The sequence below is a fragment of the Polyodon spathula genome, chromosome 2, assembly GCF_017654505.1.
Source record: "Polyodon spathula isolate WHYD16114869_AA chromosome 2, ASM1765450v1, whole genome shotgun sequence".
Classification (NCBI taxonomy): Eukaryota; Metazoa; Chordata; class Actinopteri; order Acipenseriformes; family Polyodontidae; genus Polyodon; species Polyodon spathula.
The window spans coordinates 96,188,286-96,211,469 of record NC_054535.1 but is presented as its reverse complement, the minus strand read 5'-3'; the positions used below and the strand labels follow the sequence as shown (position 1 = coordinate 96,211,469).

Sequence of the window (23,184 nt, the reverse complement as noted above, 5' to 3'; positions counted from 1 at the left end):
GATCCTCTTTTTATTGACCCCTCAAGAACAATCATTACTAGACATTAGTTTCTCAATCACCTCAACTCCCTCCTGACTCGGACTGGGCTATCCTCAAGTCTCTACTCCTCTCACTCTTTCCGGATCGTAGCAGCCACATCCGCAGCACGAGCAGGAGTCAATCAGCACCTGATAAAAAACATGTGGCGCTGGTCCTCTTCAGACATTGCAGCAGCTCAAAAGTCCTTTGTTAGTATGCCGGAAGTGGGGGTGCCCTCTCCACCAGGTCCACTAGAGGTTTCCCCCCAATAGGGGGCTTTTTCGTCTCCACAGCGCGGATGGCCTCCAATCCATACCCCGGCACACTAACCTATCCCTCTATTTTCTCTTCTTTACTGCTTTCTCTTATCTATGAGTGTGGCTCAGCGTTCTCTTCCCTATCTGCATGGTGCAGTTCTGCAAGGAGCCGGGGATCCTTCTTTTGGGGGGAAAGTGAGTTTCACTCCTCTGACTGACCGGATCGGCCTCCTGCCCAAGTCACTGCCGTCCCCGGTGGTTCCTTGCCGGCTAGAGGGCCCCCCCCCAGCCACAACTATCCTGTCACAGCTCGTGCACTGGCGTCACCAAGGCCACAACCTTGCTATCTCGTCTCCCTAGTTTCTTTTCAGGTCCAAGCACCTTTCTGCCCCTTCTGGTTGGCCGAGTCCCCACCTGCTGAGCCCGGCCCCGCCAAGGGGGGGGGTTGTTTCTCAATTTTCGTCTCTCCAACACGGACCCGAGACACTTTATCCTAACTCTCCATGCCACCCAGCTGTCAGCCACACTGCCTGAGGATGCTGCACTGAGTAGTGAAGGATCTATCCCTGTGTCTTTTATGTCTCTCATCAAGAGTGTCTTTTATGTTTGTCTTCTCAATCTCTTTGTTTGACCAGCAGCTAAGAGACGCTGCCTGGCTAACGACCTGGACTGAGAGCTTTGTCTTTATTTGTTCTGTCTCTCATTCTCTAGCCACTCAGCGCTGCGTATGCGGCCTGACCCAGTGATGTGAGAGTTTTACATCGTACGTCTTCTCCAGCTATTTTCTTCTCAAGCTGTCTTGCTTTATGTCTCTAATTCCTTGTTACACAAGTACCCCCGTTCCTCAAATTAAACCCCTTTTATACTACTCTACTCAAGCCCTTGTAAGCGACCAGTGAATTTATTGCGTGACAATAGTGCATTACTGTTCCGGGTTTTGTGCTGGCCCTTGGCGACAACTCCGAAACGTGTTAGCCATTTATTAATGTACAAGCAACAATTATAGACAAAACAAAACAAACACTCACGATACGTTGTCACGTTACTGCACAGGTCCTCCTGGATTATTTTCTCATAACCAAAGCAAAGGAACACATTGCGTCTCTCCATCCCCTTTTATGCCATCACATATGACCCTTGGTAAATGAGTGCAGCTGCCCCTCCAATCTGTGTCTGCTACATCGTTTTCCTTCCAGGTCAATAATTAATGCAGCAGAGTTCCGCCCCCATTCTAGCTGGCAAACTTCCCTTGAACCCTGGGAAAGAACTGTAGGGCCAACCCATCCAAGGTACTCTGTTCTCGCTACTTAGTGCCCTCACAGGTCGGGAGGGAGATTTACTACCAAGAATCACTGTATTTCTGTCACAGTCACATACATCACTTCCTGTCTCAACAACTTGATAAGAGGAACTTGTTAATCAAAATGCATGATCAAGAAAAACTAATGGAAGCTAAATTTGCTGTTTATGGAAATGACTAGAGTACAGAGAGACAGCTCTTACACCAGCCAAATGGAAATAAAAAATAATGGGAATATCTATTTTGTGTATAATTTCTAAACTTCATTTAAAATTATCTGGCGTGTGGGTGAAGTGTTTTACAGTAGATGTCAGCTGTCATATAATGTATACATGCAGAATTCATATAGGCTACAGTTGCAATTAACTCCTGATAAATTATGACAATTAACACACATTTGCTTTTAAATTCCCACGCAAACAAAGGAAATAGTCACAAGAAACACTGCTTGTTGAGATATTAACATTATTTAGTGAATCAATATAATTTCATAAATCACATTAGGACAATTATTTAATAAGGAAATAGGTATAACGACCACTTGAAAATACCAAAATCAATGCTACATATCGATTTCTTGATTAACACTGGAGTTATCATTTACAAACTTTTGAAAATCCTCATTCCTCCAAGTGACTGACACACACACACACACACACACACACAATGGCATTTATTTCAACAGTATTTGCTTACCAATAGAGAATGCCCAATTTGTGTTCACATTTACCGTGGTGTTGTTGAACATTTAATACTCCACTACTTGTGGAAGTAGAAAAGACGATTAATTTATGAGGCTGTATTTGTGAGGATAATCTTTCATTGGAAAGTGGTACAGAGGTCTACTACAGTACTGTGAAGTTGATACAGCAGAGTTGTCAGCAGACCAGATATAATACCTATCTACACTATAAATTTCATGAAACTCCAACCCACAAACTAGGATGAAGCTTCATTTATTGATTGGTAAGAGGGCATGTGGAACAGGCTCTGCTAACTTTTTGGGGGTGAGAGGGTGAAGAGAGTGTAGCTGAACCATGTGAGTATGAGGACACGAGAAAGCACTATGTCTTTGTAAAAACACTATCCTTAAATCTGATTTATTATATATATTCCCCTATGATGAACCAGTCGAGAGAAAAAAGGAACATTACAGACAAAAATCTGGAGAATTGCAGCAAAAACTGAAAAACAGCAGCGAAAAACCCTCATTAATAATCAGAGAAACTACTGACAGTTGTAGATTGTTAAACCCTTGTATATTTGCTTTGATCCCAAACTGTTACTATGAGTGGTTTCTTATGGACTCGTAATAGTGGCTCAGGAAAGTGTATGGTACTTGCACAGATGTCACAGGTGAGCTTGTATAAGGAAAGCAAAAACAAATCAGTGTAAACTGCCATAAGGTTACATTTTGTTTTTGTTTTTGTTTTAGTTAAAGCCCATTTCCTCTTTTGCCTCTCACCTACAGTAAGGTACGCCTCTGTGTCACTAACCAGAGTGTGTTTTTCAAAAAGTAATTTGACTATAATTCGGTGCTTTGGGACTTCAAAAAAAAAAAAGTTGTTCCCCCTTCTGCTCTATTCTTTTTAAACGGAGTGCCTTGCGTCTGACTGAGGAGATTCATGCGCAGCAGTGTCTCGCAGGGCTGGCCCTGCAGCAGCTGGCAAAGATTCCTCTGGGTCATCTGGGGGCCACTAGTTGGCAGTAGCGAGGCGTCCCTCATATGCTGTCTGCTCTGGTATACTTTCCCAAAAGTATTGGTTGGTCGTCGTTTTTGAATTTAAAGGGAAATGTTAGGTTACTTACCGTTAGGTTAACCACCAAAACTTGGTCACATAACTCGTATGAAGTGAGCTCTACGGAGCAACTACTTATTCCCTCGGCAGACGGGACCAAGGACATCATATATACTTATACATATACACATACAAATTAGTTTAAAAATGCTGTAGTGAAAAAATGCATGCAAGTGGTCTGTGAGAAAAATCCAAACACCAAGGTAGTCCCTACATTGAAAAAGGTTGGGAACCACTGATTTAGAACAACACGTTTGTTCAGAGCTAACATGGGTTCTTCATTCAAATATCATTAAAACATGTTAATTATACAACAGGTTGGTGGTAAAAGGAGTGACGTTGCTGCTTCATGTGAAATGCAGCCTGACTTGAGTGTGGCTGGGGCCGAGACACTCAGACAATAACCAGCCAAGCTACGTATTAATCTTGTCTAACACCCGCTTTGTCAGAGCGGACAGACTATCCTTAGTGGAAAAATGTTCCAATAAGTGGGGACACAAAAGACAATTAAAACAGTACTGTAATACTGAAGTTATTAACCTTTTTCGAGGTTCTGCCTGAAAGATAAACTTGAAAGTTGATTGATATGTTTTCCATCCAACTCCTTTACTTTCCATCACATTAAGTACCCTTCAATGAACAGGTTTCACAATGTTTCAAGGAAGAACCCAAGTCATCTCAAAACAAATACCTTACAGCAAAAAGTGAGTCATTTCTTACAGTATTTTGTACTTTTCTCAAAAGCCCAACAAGTCTCCTGTTGCTGAGGATAAACATCACATGGGAATAAAACATATTTTTAATTGGGTTATACTAAATATAAAGGTTGAAATGACAGGAATTAAATTAATTTAATGTTACAGTACATAACTAGTTGCAGCAAGGAATAGGTACATTATTATATTGAGTAATTCCTTGCTTGTTTTATATTGATAAATTATTGCAAAACACCTGAATGTCTTATTTTTAGCTAAAATACAGCTACAGATGCCCTTCTCGTTTTGTTTGCTAAATGCAATACATTTGTGCACAGGGCTGTTTGACAAAAAAAAAAAAAAAACTCCACAGTGGTATGTTATTTTTACACAGACTATGCCTGACTGACTGAAAATTAAAAGTTAAAATACCTTTAAATACAACATAGATGCTCTGTAATGTAACCAATGCTGTTTCCAATAAATGCACAGGATAGGACAAGACAGACTGAAAAATAAACAGCATCAGGCCACAATGATTTTAACATGTCAGACAGTAGTATGTTTAACTTTGGATTCTACAAACTAATAATGATCATTAATTGGTTACAAATAGATAAATAGATCATTTGGGTTCCATCATCAGATAATTATAAAAGCATACTACAAGTCTTCTTGTGGTGAGTATTCCTACAGAGACATTTTGTAAAATCGTCAATGCTACACAATCAGAATACGTCTGATCCAATAAAACATGAATCTTTATTAATCTAGAGAAAAAACATATTGCACATTTCTGGTAGCCATCAGTATTATTACAATTTGAAGTGTGTAATATGTGTATGTGAGGGGAAAATGACATTTGAAAATATTTTGAAACCACTGGTTTTAGCTCCCTTAGAACAGCTTCGGTCAGTCTATTGGTGGACTTGCCAAGTGAAGTCATAGGCAATGATGACTGGATATGTGTAGCTGCTGGCTTTCTGGGTGCAAATCGAAGGGAATTTAGCAGTTTTGCCTTTCACACATTCTGTATCAAGATTATGAAGGAAATCACTTCAATTAACAGTTAGATCTTTCAAAACTGCTTGTTAGATTACATTAACCCTTTAACAACTAAGCAGTTTCCCTGGTAATTCTGCCAGTCATATACATAATATATTGCCTGGTTTCAAATATGACTGTTTATTTTTGTCACATTGATTATATGATCAGGGGATTCTAATGTTTGTGATCAAGAGATGGTAATGTTTGACAGAATTAGATTTAGTTTTTTTCACCAACATTATCTGTGTAATTGTCAGAAACTGATCATTTCTCTTTTAACAATCTAAACAGTGTCTGATCTACAACAAATAGTGCTAACTGATAACTTGCAGATATATAAATCTTGCCCAGTCTATACAGTATGCAAATGTTAACTACTAAGCTGTTTACTTATGCAGTCTGCATGGCTTTAGTCACAGGGAAAACAGAGGTAGCATGCTATGATTGTAATGTTATTATTCCTAAATCTACTTGGCCCTGTGCTTTATTTATTATGACATGGCTAAGGTTGTATTTTTTTCACGTTTATCACGGATTTCACGATTTCTATGAAATGCACACAGTGCCGTGTAGTATGTAATTTCCCAATTCTGAATAGTTTAAATATACATATTTTTTCATCTGCAATCATCTACCACTGATGCACTACCTGTTACTTTTAGGAACTTGGCAGCCAGTTAAGTTTGCTTCCAGCAATGATTGACTAGGTTGCACAGAACAGCACAATTTGTTTAAAAATTCTTCAATGATAAAAAAAAAAAAAAAAAAACAGTGAAAATAGAATGTCTTTAAAAGGTGGACGTAAAAAATGAAATAGTCAGCAATTTAGCATTTACTGATGATCAGGTAAGTATTTAAATATTTAGGAACTTTTGTTGTATAATAACTAGGCTTGTTACTATTCAATTTTTATTTTTTTTGTGAAATTGACAATTAATATCGACCTTATTTTAATAATAATTTACCAGGTTTTTTTTTTAATCTTTATTTTTCACTTCAAGCAGAGAATGGGTGAAATCGACCTTTATACCTAAAAAACAAACAGACTTTTTATGTCATTCAGAAACAGCTCATGAAGCAAAGCCCCTTTATAAAATGGGTATTTTAAATACTCTATCCTGATTGGTCAAAACAGGTCCCATGGGGGTATTGATATTACAGCATATCACCATGGGTTGGTTAAAAGATGTTTTGTTGCCATTGCTCCCGCTGCCCGTTCTTCGGTCTGCCTGCCTGCTACTACTGGACCCACCCCCTTCGCAGCTGTGTGATCTGATGCTGAACATTTATAAATTAATCTCGACAGTTCCTGCCATACCTTTTAAATGTGTCCAGGTACGATGGTGTCATGTTTTCTGCTGTGCCCTGCATTGTTTCAAAATGTTTCTTAACACTGGTCCAGTAGTTCTCCACGTTACCAAGCTATAAATTACAGTCAGTTTGATAAGTAACCAGGTATTCCACGCAAATACGTCTTTCTCGCATCTGTCAAGCTGTAGCACAAATCTATTATGTATACCTCCTGTTACTACCCCAGATAACAAAGGGTTATTAAAAAAAAAAAAAAAACGCACTCTCACCTGATACAATTGCAGGTCTTGTGAGGAAAGGTCTGCGTGATTAAAAGGCAGTCTTGTTTGTGCTTGCGTGATTTAAAGGTAGACTCATTTGTGCTGTGTCATGATGAAAATGGGCAGTAATATTTTAATTTAAAATGTAATGAATAAACCAAGAATTACAAGAAGTGTAATGAATCAAAACTGCACTTTCAATGGCAATATTCAACATCTGAACTTATTTTTTAGTTAATGCATTTTTGGTTTTATTTTTTATGTTTTAAGGGACTATTTTTTCTAAGTTCAGGCAGAAGTGGAAGGATATTTAATAAAAACGTTTTTTGTTAATTAAAACTTTTTTTTCACGTTTTTTGGTTGTTTTTTTTTTTTTGTAATGTTGGTTGATCCATTTTATAAGCGCAATAAGGCACTTCAGGATGTGGGATATACTCTAATATCCACACGTCCCGGGTGCGTTATAAGTGTGTTATATTGCTTACTTATTATATTCAACATGCAACAAAACCATGGCTACCAACATTGTAACTGAAGTATCGTTTGGTCACTGCAGAGGTGTACCTTATAAAGATAAAGATCCTAGACAAATTAAAAAATTGTCTCAAATAAACCACAAACAATTCAGCATATAAAAGTGCATTACACAGACTTTTATAGCATAAATGTACAAGTAAAAATAATATGCACAGAACAAAACATTAGTTGAACAGAAGTAACCTGCACTTATTCTTCAGCACAGCTGGAGTCACAGACGAGGCAGACGAGCCCAATTCATCCTGCCACTGAGATATCTGTCAGGGGATTGTGCACAATATCTCATTAATGTTTTACTTTTGCGACCCATTTTCAAATCAAACTAGTAACTGTCACCGTCATTGCACTGTCAACTGTCATTGCTCACCTAGCAAAACTCTACCTACACCTTCACCTGCTAATTTCAAAAGTAGGCGCTTTGATGATAGTCAGTCATTTAAACAAAAGAGAGCATTGTGGCACTGCTTCAGCCAACGATATCTGTCAGAACTGGGTGAAATGACAGTGACAGTGCAAATAACAGATCAGTGAGATGATTGACAGCGACCCCTAGCCATTCAAAGTGGAATGGAGATGGGATAGACAGTAAGTATAAAAACTAAACCAATTATAGATGATTTCTAAATTGTTATTTTTGGTACAAAAAAAAAAAAAAAAAAAAACAGCAAGTGGTTTTACCAACGTTTATCCTATATAAATTTATTTCAGCCAAACTCCCATTTTTTGGGAATTCAAAGTTTTACGATCTTTACCGATCAATATCGCAAAGTAGCAAGCCTAATAACAACTCAATGAAAATGATCAATTTTGAATGTGACAACCCTATTTTTTTTCTCTTTTAGTAAATATTATGTCTAATCAGGAAATATAGTGAAATATCTCATTTTAGACAGAGAAGTGAAATAAGCAATTTTTTTCTGTGAAAAAATACAGCCTACAAGAAACTTCTAAGTGGGTGTACTGTTATGGTAATTAAGAAGATATTGTGCAAGTATTTCAGGTGCCAATCATAAAAAGAACCATGCTATAAATTAAGCATTGCATTAAAAAGGGTGTTTAAAACAACAATCTATTCTGCCAGGTAGCAAGAGCTGTGATTGTGGTTTGTGAATTATTTGGTTTTTTCACCCTCAGAAGGTGGAAAGGGATGCAAATGCACCCCAAAAAGTACCATATGCACTTTGAAGAAGGATGCTCGTTTCTCGAGTCGGACAAGGACATTCTTGGTATCAAAATAAAGAAAAGCGGTTCAAGTTTAATCACATGTGTGTTGTGAGATATGTTCATTTTAAACATACTGGGTTGCATTTGCACCACTTGCCACTGACAAAGGGTAATGCGAGTTTCATGCAGGTAATCCTCGTCAGCAATGTGATCATCAGTATGACTAGCTTCCCTGTAATTATGAATAGAAACTTGGTCATATTTTTACAGCTATAAGTTAAAACTAAATATGTCTGGTAAAAGACATATGATTCTTAATTCCAAATCAATTACATTTTTTTTTAAAAGAGATTATAACTACTCTAATTATAGTAAGAGAAGTGCCTTTGTATTCAAATACTTTCCAACAGCAGGATTCAAGGCTATGATATTAAAGACCATAAGCTATGGTTTTACTGACAAATCCACATGGAAAGTGTTGCTTGGTGCTGACTCTTGAGTGCTTTTATCAGTCTGGATGTGTGTATATCTTGACTATTGTATTTGTCATTTATATTGTTAAAGAATGTAAAAAACAGATCAACCTGTTTTGAAAAAGAATGTTCTTTTGGCAGTCTTGGAGAAGCACTTTAACAGGTTGGCTTTGTTTTTATTTCATTGGCTCTGCATTATTTTCTTCGGAATTTGTGTGATTATCATTAATTAACACAAGACTTTCAACAGGATTACAGGAGATAAAGAAGTGTATTTCTGTCTCAGTAAGATACTGATTCTTTAATTTGGCCATTGAATATGATACATTTTGATCCATGGGACTATTTCAATTGTACCACACTTGGAACACGTATTTCCAAAATCTAACAAAATATACAGACACAGGGAAAAGCAACAGAAATGAACCCTACACATACAAATGGTATGAATGTGGACCAAGTCAGGGGACCAGGTCCTTTACTCTGTCCTGTTTCCATTGCTGGGGTCAAATAAGGACAAAGGAGTGAATGCATTGTTTGTTGGGAGAATTTTATTCAAAGATGCGGAATATGCCAATCTGACTCATAAACCAAGACAAAGAAACTTTGTAATATGACAGTCCTGGGCTTGTATTCAAAAGGAAGATGGTTGTGTGATTTTGATAAGGTTGAATACAAATATAATTGTATTTCATTTCCCTGTAACTCACAGGCTGCTGCATGAATTATTTAAGAACTGACAAGGTTGTGTTCCCCTGCACCCTGGCAGCAGTTTATCATCCTCTAGCTTAATTGTTTTAAGTGGCAGCACATGTTTAGAAGTCTTAAGTAATTGATTATATTAACTACAAAAGCTAACTTTATGTTTTCCATTAACCTTTTGGATTACTAGTAAAAATAAATGTTCCATCTAAATTAGTCACAAATACAAATAAAAAAATCTAACTGCTAATGGTTTTAATAATGTTTATGGCTGTGAAAGTATTTTCTCAGCAGCTGTTTTTATTCTTTGTAAAATGGTTTTACCCTTTGGACTGAAAAAAGTCTTTAAACTAACAGATGTGACTATAAAGAAGGGTTCTGAACACTCACACACTACGTGGGGAGATGCAGAGAACTTGTCTGCCTCTCACGCTAAGACGCTTAATCTAATACAGTCACTGAAACCTGCAGGACGGTATCTTTAGAAGATTGTCAACATATGATTACTGTAAGATGACATCCTTGATAAAATGGCCTTCCACAAGAAATTATACAGACAGGTAAGACTTTCTTGTATGGTTGTGGCATGTGTCCTTAAACAAACATAAGGCATACCTAGAAAAGTGAGCTAGTCTGCAGGTGCTGAATTCAAGCCTTTGACTCTTTTATTCTACAGACTTGAATGTGATTTTAAGTTCCATTTATTTACATTAACATCAGATTGAGATCAAACTGGTTTCAGTAAGGACTCTGTCAGCCCCAGTTAGGATCATGAGCTGGCCGAATCACAATCTATTCAATATGCACGGAAGGAGGAAGTTGATTAATGAGCATCCAGTGCAAACACTGCTGAAAAAAAAAAAAAACATGTAGGGAGAACAAAAGGCTGTAAAAGAATTATATTATCTGGGAATAGTGTACATAGGTAAATTCATTTATAAATTGTCATCATACAAAAATGTGATTGTGACAGGATGGCTGGATGGGTGACCATTTATTAAATAGGAATACCAAACAAAAAACACACAAAACAAAACAGCATGGTGGCCAAAATAAACAAACACAAAACACTGTGCTCAGTGCAGTGAAGTCCGGGGGTGAAGAGTAGCTCGTAAAATGGACTCGAGTACAGGTGCAGAGGTGCAGGTGCAGTTGATGTGCTATTTCTGGGTTTGGGTACTGGCTTGATAGTGTAGATATGTAGTTCTGGGGATGCAGGTAACGATCTGTAGTGCACTGACATGGTAGACTGCAGGAGGGACGTGCGGGGCTGCTATACAGGTGCTTGTAGTGCTGATGATTCCTGGTGTAATGCTGGCTCAAGAGCGTCAGTTCCTGGGAGGGCAACAGCAGTCTGGATAGACACAACAGGCACACAGACAAACAAACAAAACACTTAACTACCTACAGTTCACAGTACAAAAGAAAAGACCACCCCCTTTCCAGCGCATAGCTGCTGTTTACATTGGCGCGGCTGTCCTCAAATTGGCAAACAATTTGAAGACAGCCACATTCCACATGAGTATTTCTGGCACGGAAGGTTTTTAACTCCTTCCCTGCCAAACAAAACAACAATAATAATTAAACAAGGTTTTTCACAAAATACATTTAAATAATAATAATAATAATAATAATAATAATAATAATAATAATAATAATAATAATAATAATAATAATACACATAAATGGGGCGGGGCGTACCCCATCACAGCGATACATACAGACTATTGTGTAACATCCCGTAGCAGATTTACCACACGTGACAGTACCACATCAGTTTTATATCGGAACAAGATGGGTATTTGTAACAGGAAATACTGTCACGTGTATGGGTCATCACTGAACAATACTGAGGCAGAATACAGAGCATTGGGTGTTGACAGATGTCCAGATTTAATCAACACAAGTGCTGACACTAGGGTACCAGCAATAGTAGCCCTAGTGTCAAATTTAATAAAGAAATCAAAGCAAAACAAAACAAATCTAAAAAATAAAAGTTTGCCACACAAATGCTGAGCGCTAGTCCCACAAAAGGGACGTCCCGCTCCAGGAACCTACTATTCTACACAAACCCTATCCACTGTTTAGGCTCAACCTCCCCTAAACTGACCTACTTCTGGAATCCGGGAGTCCTGGCCTTCTCACGACAAATCCTGCCTGTTCACATTGCCTCGGTTGGTCAATGCCTTCATAAGCACTGTTTTGCAGTTGAAGGGGTTCGTAGTAGTTAATCCTGCGAAGCGGACGCTCTCCTGAGTTGTGGTCGTGTGCAGGGGAAGATGCTCCCGGGGTTAGTGCTGGCTCCGTAACTTCGGTATTCTGGGTTGATACAAGTCGCAACACAACATGAAACAAAACACTGTCTTTATGGCTGACCATTCAGTAGTCTCGAGCTGTGGTGCAGACGCTTTTTGAAGGTGCAGCCTACCTGGGCATGCCCTCCAGCCAATCAGGACCTCCCGATTAGCTCAGCGCTGGGCGAGCCTACCTGCTTAATCACTTCCTTAACAACTTGCCTCCTGTTGCATGTCCCAGCTGCTTCATAAAGGCACACATGCACCCAAGAGACATGGTCTCCCTGTCATAGTATTACACCGTGTTTTCATGGTTCAGACATGCATGTGTTTGTTGTATCATACAAAAATTCTATATGAATTATAACCCATTTAATGCTACATTTGCATTAATAATAATATGATAATATTATTTTTGTAATTTTTTTACGAGTTTTTCTTGGATTTAAGACTCTAAAGGAATCATTTGTTTTATGAAAAATAGTGTTCCAAATAATCCTTTTTATTACAAAATGCATTTGTTATTCACATATTTAAAGCTATTTAGCAAACTTGACTTCCCTAGCATGTGTTTTGAATGTTAAAATGTACTGAATGAATAGATAAAAAAATGACTTTGTTTTAAAGGGGATAATATTGTAAAAAAACACCAATTCACATTCCATTTTGAGCCCCAGGACCATTTTCTCACCATACTTGAGTCGTGTTGAGTGTGCACTGAAGCAAGAATTGCAACCTGTTTTTTTTTTTTCACACTTACTGTCTTTGAGTATGACTGCCTATTTGACTAATACTGTTTTCACACTTGAGAAAAATGAATCCAAGAGTTGAATCTGGTAGTAAAATCTGGCAGTAGTTAATGTGGCTTTGCTCCCTGTTTGTTCACACTAGAAGCTAATCCCAGATTTGATGCATTTTAGTTTTTGAGACACGAAAGCTGGAGTTGACCGCTGTCCAAGTTCTTTGATCTGTACATGTGTAAAGCACATCTTTATGTGTATGACACCTGCACAATAAAAAAGGAAGTTGCGTTATTATTTTTATGTGGTTTAGTTTGTTTACACACACTAATATGGGGTAGTAATCAATACTGACTCAAAGCTACCCCAGGAGGTGGATTCCAGTCATCAGTCACATAAGCGTGAAGAAAACAGCTTGTGAGTCTTGCTTCAAGGCCCTCTAAGGTGCCTGTGTGAAAACGGTATAAGGTTTCAGGCCATACCAAGCATTTACTGGGAATAGGCTGTTTTATTACAAATTTTACGGTACTGCTGAGTAAGTAGCTCTAGATTTTGGTTACTTTCTGCCTCTCTTCCTTCCCAGCTTAACCACTATTGGCAGTCTTTTGGGATGACAGAGGCATGCCAGACCAAAACAGCATCCATAAACTTGCCAGGAACACATATGTTCCTTTCATCTTTTGAAGGAGTGGGGAATAAACTCAGGAAAACGCAAGTGTTTTTCTGGATGATTTGATTTTATGTCCTAAACATTTCCCCTCAATATCACCAGGCAAATTAAGTTACTTTTTCTGACATATTTTTTTCCATTACCACAGATTTAGAAGCTAAAAGAAGCTAATGTGCTGTTCCACTTCAGCTAAAGACGTTATCAAGTACTTGAACTGTGTTGGAAAAACGTCAGTAGAAATCTTTTTGGAGCAGTCAAACTAGCTCTGGGGACCAAAACTGTTTCCATGTCCTACTGCCCTGGACACTAACTGATCTAGCCAGATGAGAGAAGAACGAACAATGTAACCTTTTAGCTATTTTGTTAAAAAATGATTTGCAGGTGTGAAGAGATTGTGGTTTGGGTCCAGTCACACATGGCACAAGCATGCCAGAGAACCATTGCTTATAAGTATTTATTGATTTCTTTTTTTTGACCTGGGGAGAATCCATTGAGACCATTGCAAGGCTGCAGCAGCCATACTGTAGCACACACACACACAGTCCTGAAGGAAAAAACAGCAACCTTGCATCAGTCTATCATGGAAAAAAAAAAATCCCCGAAAGCTGCCAGTCACCCAAGCAAACAAAATCCAGAGAAGACCAGGAACGTTTCTTTCGCCACAACATGGTCCGTGAACAAGGAGAAACCAAAAAAAAAAAAAAGGAAATACTCCCTCCAATTCATTGAGTGAACAAAAAGCTTCCCGTCTAAATTGGGGAACCTGTTGCAATGTGTAAGTGTATGACAGAAATAATAAATAAATAAATAAATAAAACTTCATACTGCTTTGTTACACAAACAGTGGTATACGTTTCTGGATATCATTAAAAAAAAAAAAAAAAAAAGCAAACAAAAAATATATATATTCCATTGCTCCTTTGTCAGTTCGAGTGCGCTCAGGCACTAACACAGCATGCTGCTCACGATCAGAGGTCACAAACATCACACCTCCAGATACTCCATGTCAATCCATATTTATCTACAGCGCCAACAATTACCGTAGAGATACTACTACATCATTCTATTTGTACTGTGCTCTTTTATTTATATACATATATAGTAGGAATGGGAATTTTAAACGTTTAACCGTATAAACTCTAAAGAAGTGGTTACACGTTTAATAATATGCTAAACGTATAACTGGTCACATGACAAATGTCACCAAATGCATATTTTTGTTATTCATTAATTTTTGTAATTTATCATTAGTAGTCTGTTGCGTATGAGATATTATAAAAAGGAAGGGGTTTGGCAATTGCCTCCAAGTAGCTTTTCTAATTGGTGCAACAGAAAGATTGACACTTGGGCGGGTTTTATTCTTGGTCGATCTGGTGCTTCATTGGTGCATTGTGTGTGTTTATGCCTGTAGTAGGCGTGGTATGGTATCAGTGGCGGGGTAATAACGTTAATGACCAAGTTTTCTTGGTCATTAACCAAGAGTCTGTTCTATATTTAAAATGGCATCTCTAAACAAAGTTTGCCAAGTGTTTGTTCTGAGTTTGTTCTATATTTAAAATAGCCACTCTTAACAAAGGAAGTCACATTTGTAAGTATGTGAGGAAAGAGAAAACTTTGGTATGTAAATAATTATGCCAAACAAAATTGCCGTACCACAAAAACAAAAGTTCAATGCTTCAAAAACATTCAGAATTATTGTGGATGGAGCTACTGATGGCAATAAAAAAGCAAACACCCATTACAACATTTCCTATAGATTTGGCCGAACAGGGCAAGATCACATTATCCCCTAAGAGCTCAGTGCATGTGAAACCCATAAAACAATAACAAAAACTTAAAGAAAATCGTGCTGTTCTTACAAAATTTTCAAAGAGAGAAAAAGTTGCAATTACCACAGACTCATGGACCCCATTCCCCAATCTTCCCTTAGGTGGAAGGCTTTTATCACTTGATATTGTTCTGTAAGCTTTTGGACTGAATGGCCGTTTATGTTTAGTACAATTTTTATTTATACTGTATGTTGGAACTACTGCATTAAAGTAAAGGACCCCTGAGACACACTTCAAACAGTTTAATATAAAGTTGAGTGGATACGTGAATTTGAATACTTTACATTATTTACTTGGAAAAGCACTCGAGCAACAGTAGATCTCAAAAATCCCAACTTTTTTTCAATTGTAAGCACAACTTGCTTTCGCTTTCCTGTACAGTGGGTGATGTTTGTGTCTTTTTTAACTTACCGAAAAAAAACAACAGAACAGTTTTTTTGTTGTTAAATGAACCTTTAAGAAACACACTATACTAAAAACATTATACTATCCAAAAAATGTATTCGATAATATGTATGTATATAATTATATTTCCACTAGCAACTTCACTAGAAACTTTAATTACAACCATAAATATAAACATTGCAATATATCAGTTTTTTTTGTTTTTTTTTTTTTTTTTACTTTGTAGGTAAGGCTTTGTGATGCAAAAATGTTATTTGCTTATTTATGGTTTATTTACGTAAAAAATACTAACCAGTATCATAATGTGATATAAAGAGTGTGTGTGTGTGTGTGTGTGTGTGTGTGTGTGTGTGTATGTGTGTGTATGTGGATATGGTTTAAACTTTTAAACATTGACATTGCAAAGTGTTTAACCCTTTCCAGTCGAATGTCGGACCCTGTTTATATCATCAAAAAGCCGTAAAGCACAGGTCTCTAGTCGTTTTTCGGAAAAAGCAGAGAAAACCTTTCAATGGCGAAGTGAGACCGAATGAAGCCAAAACAACAACAAAAAAACCACTTTAAAACCTACATTGTAATGATTCGTTGGGTACCATTCCGCATTTTAGGACAACAGTGCCAAATGTTCTTGAAGGATCACACACATAACTAGAGAAAAAAGAAATAACTTCATTAATTAAATATCTTTTTATTACTTGTCACAGGTGCTTATAGTTTATCTGAACAATGCCGTATATGGAGCAATATTACTGAACTGTCTGTGTCTCGGTTTGTTGTTGTTGAAAGATATTGTCTGAGCTCCAGTCAAGCTGACAATCTGTGATTGACTAACTTGGCAGTTGCAGGTACAGGATTGGCTGCTTTCATCAATGTAAAGTATAATAATAAAATAAATGTGTAGTATAATGTAAGTAGTATTTAAAAAAAAATAACCTGTCCTCAGATCACGTCATCTGCTACTGCTAGTACTGTGGTTAATAGAAGATAGGAGTTCATAATGGAGGATCAGCCACTCTGAGGACAAAAACCTCTCTGGGCTCCTCTCAGGAGCCAGAATTTCTGTTAATATAGGAATGTTGACTGTAGGGTTCAGGTTAACATGTAATTTTTAAAAATAACATTTTAGAAAATAATTGTATTTAGTTTCATATATTTGTTTTATATTAGTTTTTTTTTTTTTTTTTTTTTTTAACTTTTTTTACTGCCTCCCTTGCCTCCTCTGATGAGCCTCCACTGGGTTACACACTACACTGGATGTGCAGAGGAGCAATTACTTGTATTCGTACTCCGACTTTGTAATAAAAAAGTGTGTTCTAGAAAGTTCTAGAAATGCGTTCGAGTTCATCTTTGCCCTTGCCCTATAATAACCCTGTATCTTATATAACTTGTTTTTGTCACGTTTATATAACTTGTTTTTGTTAGAATGTTCTAGGGAAAGGAATGGTTTATTCAGAGGGCCGAGCCTCGAGGGAGTGATCTGGCCAATTACTCTCTCGCATGCAAAAGCCTAACTTGGTAAGTTATAAAGGACAGGGTTCTCCCCTGCTCTGATTAGAGTCAGCCGTGAGGATTAGCGCGCAGTCCTGCTCGGTAATTTCTTGGAGACAGCTGCTTTCTCTTACCAGGGTCGAAGGGCTCTCCCGATCCACTTGGAAGGGTAAGAATTAGTTCAGTTGCGTCTCATGGATTGTATTGATCTGTGATTAATATAATCTTTGTATGTAACCTTGTTGGGTTGTGTCCCGTTAGGGATATCGTTATTCGCAGTATAGCATCTGTGTATGTAACTGCGTGTGTGTGTGTGTGTGTGTGTGTGTGTGTGAAATAATAAAGGACCTATTAAAATTACTCTGTGAAGTAATTGTCTTATTTACTTCCACATCAACTTCCTTTTAAATTTAAAGTAATTAAATTTCACACAACAGACTTTTACTCAGAGCCGACATATTCGTATGGGTACTCATACTAGAACTCATATTTGGAAGTTGGTGGTGTTGAATTACCATATTCGTTACAGATGGTTGTTAAGACTTATTACTCGACACACCCCAAGTCCTGTATATGCCCGCGGAATATTACATCAGGTATTCCTATGATGTATCCCAAGTATTTATTTTGTATTGTTTTTGTTTTGTAGAGCAGAAAAATGACAAATAACTTGTGGGTTATGTGATTCAGCCAGTCTGCTGTCACATAGCCTAACGCTAAGCAGAACACATGAAGTGGCTGTTTATGTGCTTTTGTAGTTCCACTGGGAAAATGTCTATATTCATCTATAATTATAAAACACACAATCTCAAGATATTTGCAAGTGCTAAAAAAACTAGTAAAATTCTTTCCGTGTGGACTCGAAGTCTGTCAACATTACTAAAGCAGGTCTCTACAGAAACACTGCCTCTTCTGTACACATTGTTTACAGACTTTATCACTGAATTGAAGTTCCTAGTCTACTTAAAATGGAATCAAATTATTATTCATATAGCTAATGTGATAGAATACAAGATTCCAGAAAGACCACCTCTAATCATATTAGAACTTACAACTAACCCAAAAGAAGAAGTAATACTTTCAGCCAGGATATTAGCAAAGAAAAAAAATTGTGTCACTGGAAAGAATTTTAATTACTATATATCAATATTATTATTGTGTTGTTATATGTTGTGTTATTTTACTAGTTAGTTAGTTGTGTATTTTAACCGTTTGGTGCCGAGCCATTTTAATTCTGATGCTTAAGCACCAATGACGCGCTCTCTCTCTTCCAAGATGTCTCGTGGCAAAGATTAAGCCGTGGGAGAAACAAATAATGTTTCTGAGCCTTGTCATTGAATAAGGCTAGATATTTGGAATAAAAAACTGTACCCCTATGTGTAAATTTTGACGATACATATCAGCAAAGTGATGCACAGCAAACTCATCTACCAGCACATATTTTGAAGTTTTTATTCACACAACTCAGGGCTTTCCAGAACTGTCAGTGGCCGCAACAGAACAGATGCCTGATCTATGGCTCTTTTTGAAGTTAATTGTCTCTGAAATTATAATTTAATACACATTTAGATTTAATATCTAAAATAAGTTTTTTTTTTTTTCCTCAGACACTTGAAAAGGATGAGAAGAGGCTTGAGCTGTTGACAGTACGCACACATCTTTATTCATTTGTTTTATATTTATTGGTTTGCTTGGTAAAAGTGGTTGTTACATTCATTGCATTTTTACGTTTATTGCTTTATGACCATATTGTTCATTTTTCTATAGCATTTATTTATTTATTTATTTTTCTGCTGCTGTTGACTTGTTGATTTCAATAAGTTTTTTATATAAATATTATTTTCTCCATGATACCAAATAATTGAAAATCCAGCAATATACAGTACAGATATTTATGTAAAAAAATTTAATTAAAATTTAGTGCCCTCATTTATTTATTTATTTATTTTTGCATCTTTTGACTTGCTATAAGTGGTTGAATTCTATAACTCTTGTATATAAATATTATTTTCTCCATTATATCAAATTATTAATTTTAAATAAAACTATTTTTATAAATACAACTTAATTTTCCCTTGTTTTTTTCATACATTACCATGATAAAAGGCCATGTACTTTGTGATATTTTGCTTAGTTTGGATTACTTTTATAAAATAGCTGACAGTTCTGAAAATAGGACAGTTTTGGGGAATTTTGGCATATCATTGGAACCAGCTACTAAAGGCCTTTCTATAGATATATTGTGTTTTAATTTGTGATGTAAGGTTGCCAAACTATAAGCGCTAAACACTAAGTGGTCATATTCAAGTCCAGATATAATCATTCTACCTAGGCGTCAGAGGGTTAAATGTTTATAATTCTTAATTTCTTCATATGTCTGCTGTGTATTTTCATCTGCCATTTCTCTCCTAAATTTCTCACCAGGGTGATACTTACTGGTTCCTCGTTGGAGATCGAGGTACAGGGGTCCATTCCAGGATGATACTTAGATGTCCACCGTTGGGGGTTGAAGTCCAGTGGTCCAGTCCAGGGTGCAACAGTTGGGTTCCAGAACTGGAGGAAGGAGATGCGTGAGAGTCAGAGATAAGCTAATGGGAAGTAACCAACTGGAATGAAGGAGTGCATGAGAAAGCTTTACTTACCATTGTACATGTTTCTGACGGCCTCCTTCTTTGCCCCCCCTTACCCTTCTCAGGTTTCCCGGGATCTCCATCTTTGTCTTCTTCAGTGGGTCGGTGTATCATGCAGAGAGGTCCATTGGTGGTTCGATACGTGGGATAGTGGATGTCAGGACGAGTGGGCAGCTGAGTGGTTTGGAAACCAACTTTAATCAGACTTCCAACACTTTTACTGGACTCTGTGTGGCAGCTAAACACAAACATTATTTTTATATATTTTTATATATAGATTTTTTCAGTTTGTACTTTTTTTGGGTTCTCCCTAATTTTTAATTGTTTCTATTTGTTGCGAGTTTGTGTGTGGTTTTTAAAGAGCATTTCTTTACCTTGAGAAAATGTATTTTAACCTACCTGGGTTTCCCTTCGTGTGTGTGTTGGACCCCCAGGGATCAAACTAACCTGTTCCGAGAAGGTTATTACTACTTGGTCGTAATAACCTTTCAGACTAAAGGTGCTGGTACTATTCAAATGATTTATTTATGTGTGGTTACCCCTGGTCACCCCACCCGTGACAACTCCTCCCCTCAAACCTCCCCACCAATACACAATCAATTGACTAAATGGGATCTTTGTACCTGACCCTATGGCTTCGCTTCACCTTGCCTGCCTAAACGCTACAGTTCCCAGCAGCCTTTACTTCCAGTGGTTCTTCACTTCCTATGGTCCCTTTCTCACAGCTCTGTGTCAAAAGAATAAGGTGAGTTCTACTGAAATTATATATATTTATAAACATGCTCAAAAGTAAATAAAGATATAAAGAGTGCAAAACACGTACACACACACACACACACACACACACACACACACATATTTATAATGTGACAAAAAAAATAATAGTGTTTAACTGGGGCTTTACAATGAGGCCAATGTCACCGTGTGACACACACACACCATATACATTATAGCACAGTTTGGCATTTTGAGCTGGGTGTACTTGTGCTATGACAAATTACACAATAGTAGTATTTTTTATAAATTCATTTATTCTGTTTGCTACAGAAAACTTGGTCTTCAGATCTGTGGAATTTTTGGCACAAATACCTGGTGTGTTCTTAGTTTGTTGTGTTTGCCTACATACAGTGGCTTGCGAAAGTATTGACCCCCCTTGGCATTTTTCCTATTTTGTTGCCTTACAACCTGGAATTAAAATTGATTTTTTGGGGGTTTGTATCATTTGATTTACACAACATGCCTACCACTTTGAAGATGCAAAATATTTTTTATTGTGAAACAAACAAGAAATAAGACAAAAAAACTGAAAACTTGAGCGTGCATAAGTATTCACCCCCCACAAAGTCAATACTTTGTAGAGCCACCTTTTGCAGGAATTACAGCTGCAAGTCTCTTGGAGTATGTATCTATAAGCTTGGCACATCTAGCCACTGGGATTTTTGCCCATTCTTCAAGGCAAAACTGCTCCAGCTCCTTCAAGTTGGATGGGTTCCGCTGGTGTACAGCAATCTTTAAGTCATACCACAGATTCTCAGTTGGATTGAGGTCTGGGCTTTGACTAAGCCATTCCAAGACATTTAAATGTTTCCCCTTAAACCACTCAATTGTTGCTTTAGCAGTATGCTTAGGGTCATTGTCCTGCTGGAAGGTGAACCTCCGTCCCAGTTTCAAATCTCTGGAAGACTGAAACAGGTTTCCCTCAAGAATTTCCCTGTATTTAGCACCATCCATCATTCCTTCAATTCTGACCAGTTTCCTAGTCCCTGCCAATGAAAAACATCCCCACAGCATGATGCTGCCACCACCATGCTTCACTGTGGGGATGGTGTTCTTGGGGTGATGAGAGGTGTTGGGTTTGCACCAGACATAGCGTTTTCCTTGATGGCCAAAAAGCTCAATTTTAGTCTCATCTGACCAGAGTACCTTCTTCCATATGTTTGGGGAGTCTCCCACATGCCTTTTGGCGAACACCAAACGTGTTTGCTTATTTTTTCTTTAAGCAATGGCTTTTTTCTGGCCACTCTTCCGTAAAGCCCAGCTCTGTGGAGTGTACGGCTTAAAGTAGTCCTATGGACAGATACTCCAATCTCTGCTATGGAGCTTTGCAGCTCCTTCAAGGTTATCTTTGGTCTCTTTGTTGCCTCTTTGATTAATGCCCTCCTTGCCTGGTCCGTGAGTTTTGGTGGGCGGCCCTCTCTTGCCAGGTTTGTTGTGGTGCCATATTCTTTCCATTTTTTAATAATGGCTTTAATGGTGCTCCGTGGGATGTTCAAAGTTTCAGATATTTTTTTATAACCAAACCCTGATCTGTACTTCTCCACAACTTTGTCCCTGACCTGTTTGGAGAGCTCCTTGGTCTACATGGTGCTGCTTGCTTGGTGGTGACCCTTGCTTGGTGGTGTTGCAGACTCTGGGGCCTTTCAGAACAGGTGTATATATACTGAGATCATGTGACAGATCATGTGACACTTAGATAGCACACAGGTGGACTTTATTTAACTAATTATGTGACTTCTGAAGGTAATTGGTTGCACCAGATCTTATTTAGAGGCTTAATAGCAAAGGGGGTGAAGGCAACAAATTCCAGGTTGTAAGGCAATGAAATAGGAAAAATGCCAAAGGGGGTCAATACTTTCGCAAGCCACTGTATTGAAGAAAGAAGCAAGGAAAGTCTACTGTATTTTAAAATGTTACTGTACAGTTACAATGTACAGCTCCATCTTCGTTCACCGTCACAACAGTTATTCAACATATTGTGTCATGTTTGTTGCAAAGATCTTTTTCACACATTAGTGGGTTATATAGCATTGCACCCTCAGCTCTCTTGAGCTTTGCACTACTTGTTTGGTTTCAAGATAATGACGTGAACAATTTCCTTCAAACTGCAGGTGTAAAATGTGTGCTTTTAAAAAAAAAAGCCAAACGATTGTATTGTTTTGAGTTTGTTAACCATTTTTGTATTGCCCTACTGATGAACATTAGATTAATTACAATAATAACAGTACAAATGTTGATCACTGGAATTTCCAACAGGGGCATTTTGTATTGTTTCTTTTTACATTTTGTGTTGGGGGGGTGGTATTATTATTGTAGTAAGGTTTATTTCCTTTTTATTATAAAATGTGATAAATCATATTTTGTTTTGGACAAGACCCATCAAAATGCATTATAGAAATAATGAGCAAGCATGTAGAAAGTGTAAGATGTCATTTTCGGAAATGAACATGCATATTTGGGTCAGTGGTGTAGTGGTAAATGAAAAAGTAGGTACACTCCCCTGTTTGGTGCTTTAGGCCAGGCAGTGCCATGGCAGGAACTTAGCTTGACTATTGTTTTTTTTTTTTTTTTTTTTTGGGTTTGGAGGACAAAGTGGTTTTAAGAATGATTTTGGTTTTGTAAATCGAACAAACTAAAAAAGATCTTCAAGGCATATAAATGTCAGAACTCGGGAAAACCTTGTTTTAAAAAAAAAAAAAAGTTGAACCCCTCTCCCAAAGAGAAAAATCCCCCCATCCAAATAGTTGTCAGCACTGTAAGAGGGGGTTTGTTACCTGATATGTCAAT

At 37.5% G+C, this 23,184-nt stretch overlaps 1 long non-coding RNA gene across 1 annotated transcript; it reads left to right on the top strand.

The window, feature by feature from the left end:
- Window positions 1-17,128: 17,128 nt before the first annotated feature.
- On the top strand, window positions 17,129-19,916 carry LOC121328602. The gene is made up of 3 exons (XR_005951700.1): window positions 17,129-17,159; window positions 18,598-18,636; window positions 19,415-19,916. It is a non-coding gene; the product is annotated as an uncharacterized LOC121328602 (long non-coding RNA).
- The last annotated feature ends 3,268 nt before the right edge of the window (window positions 19,917-23,184 follow it).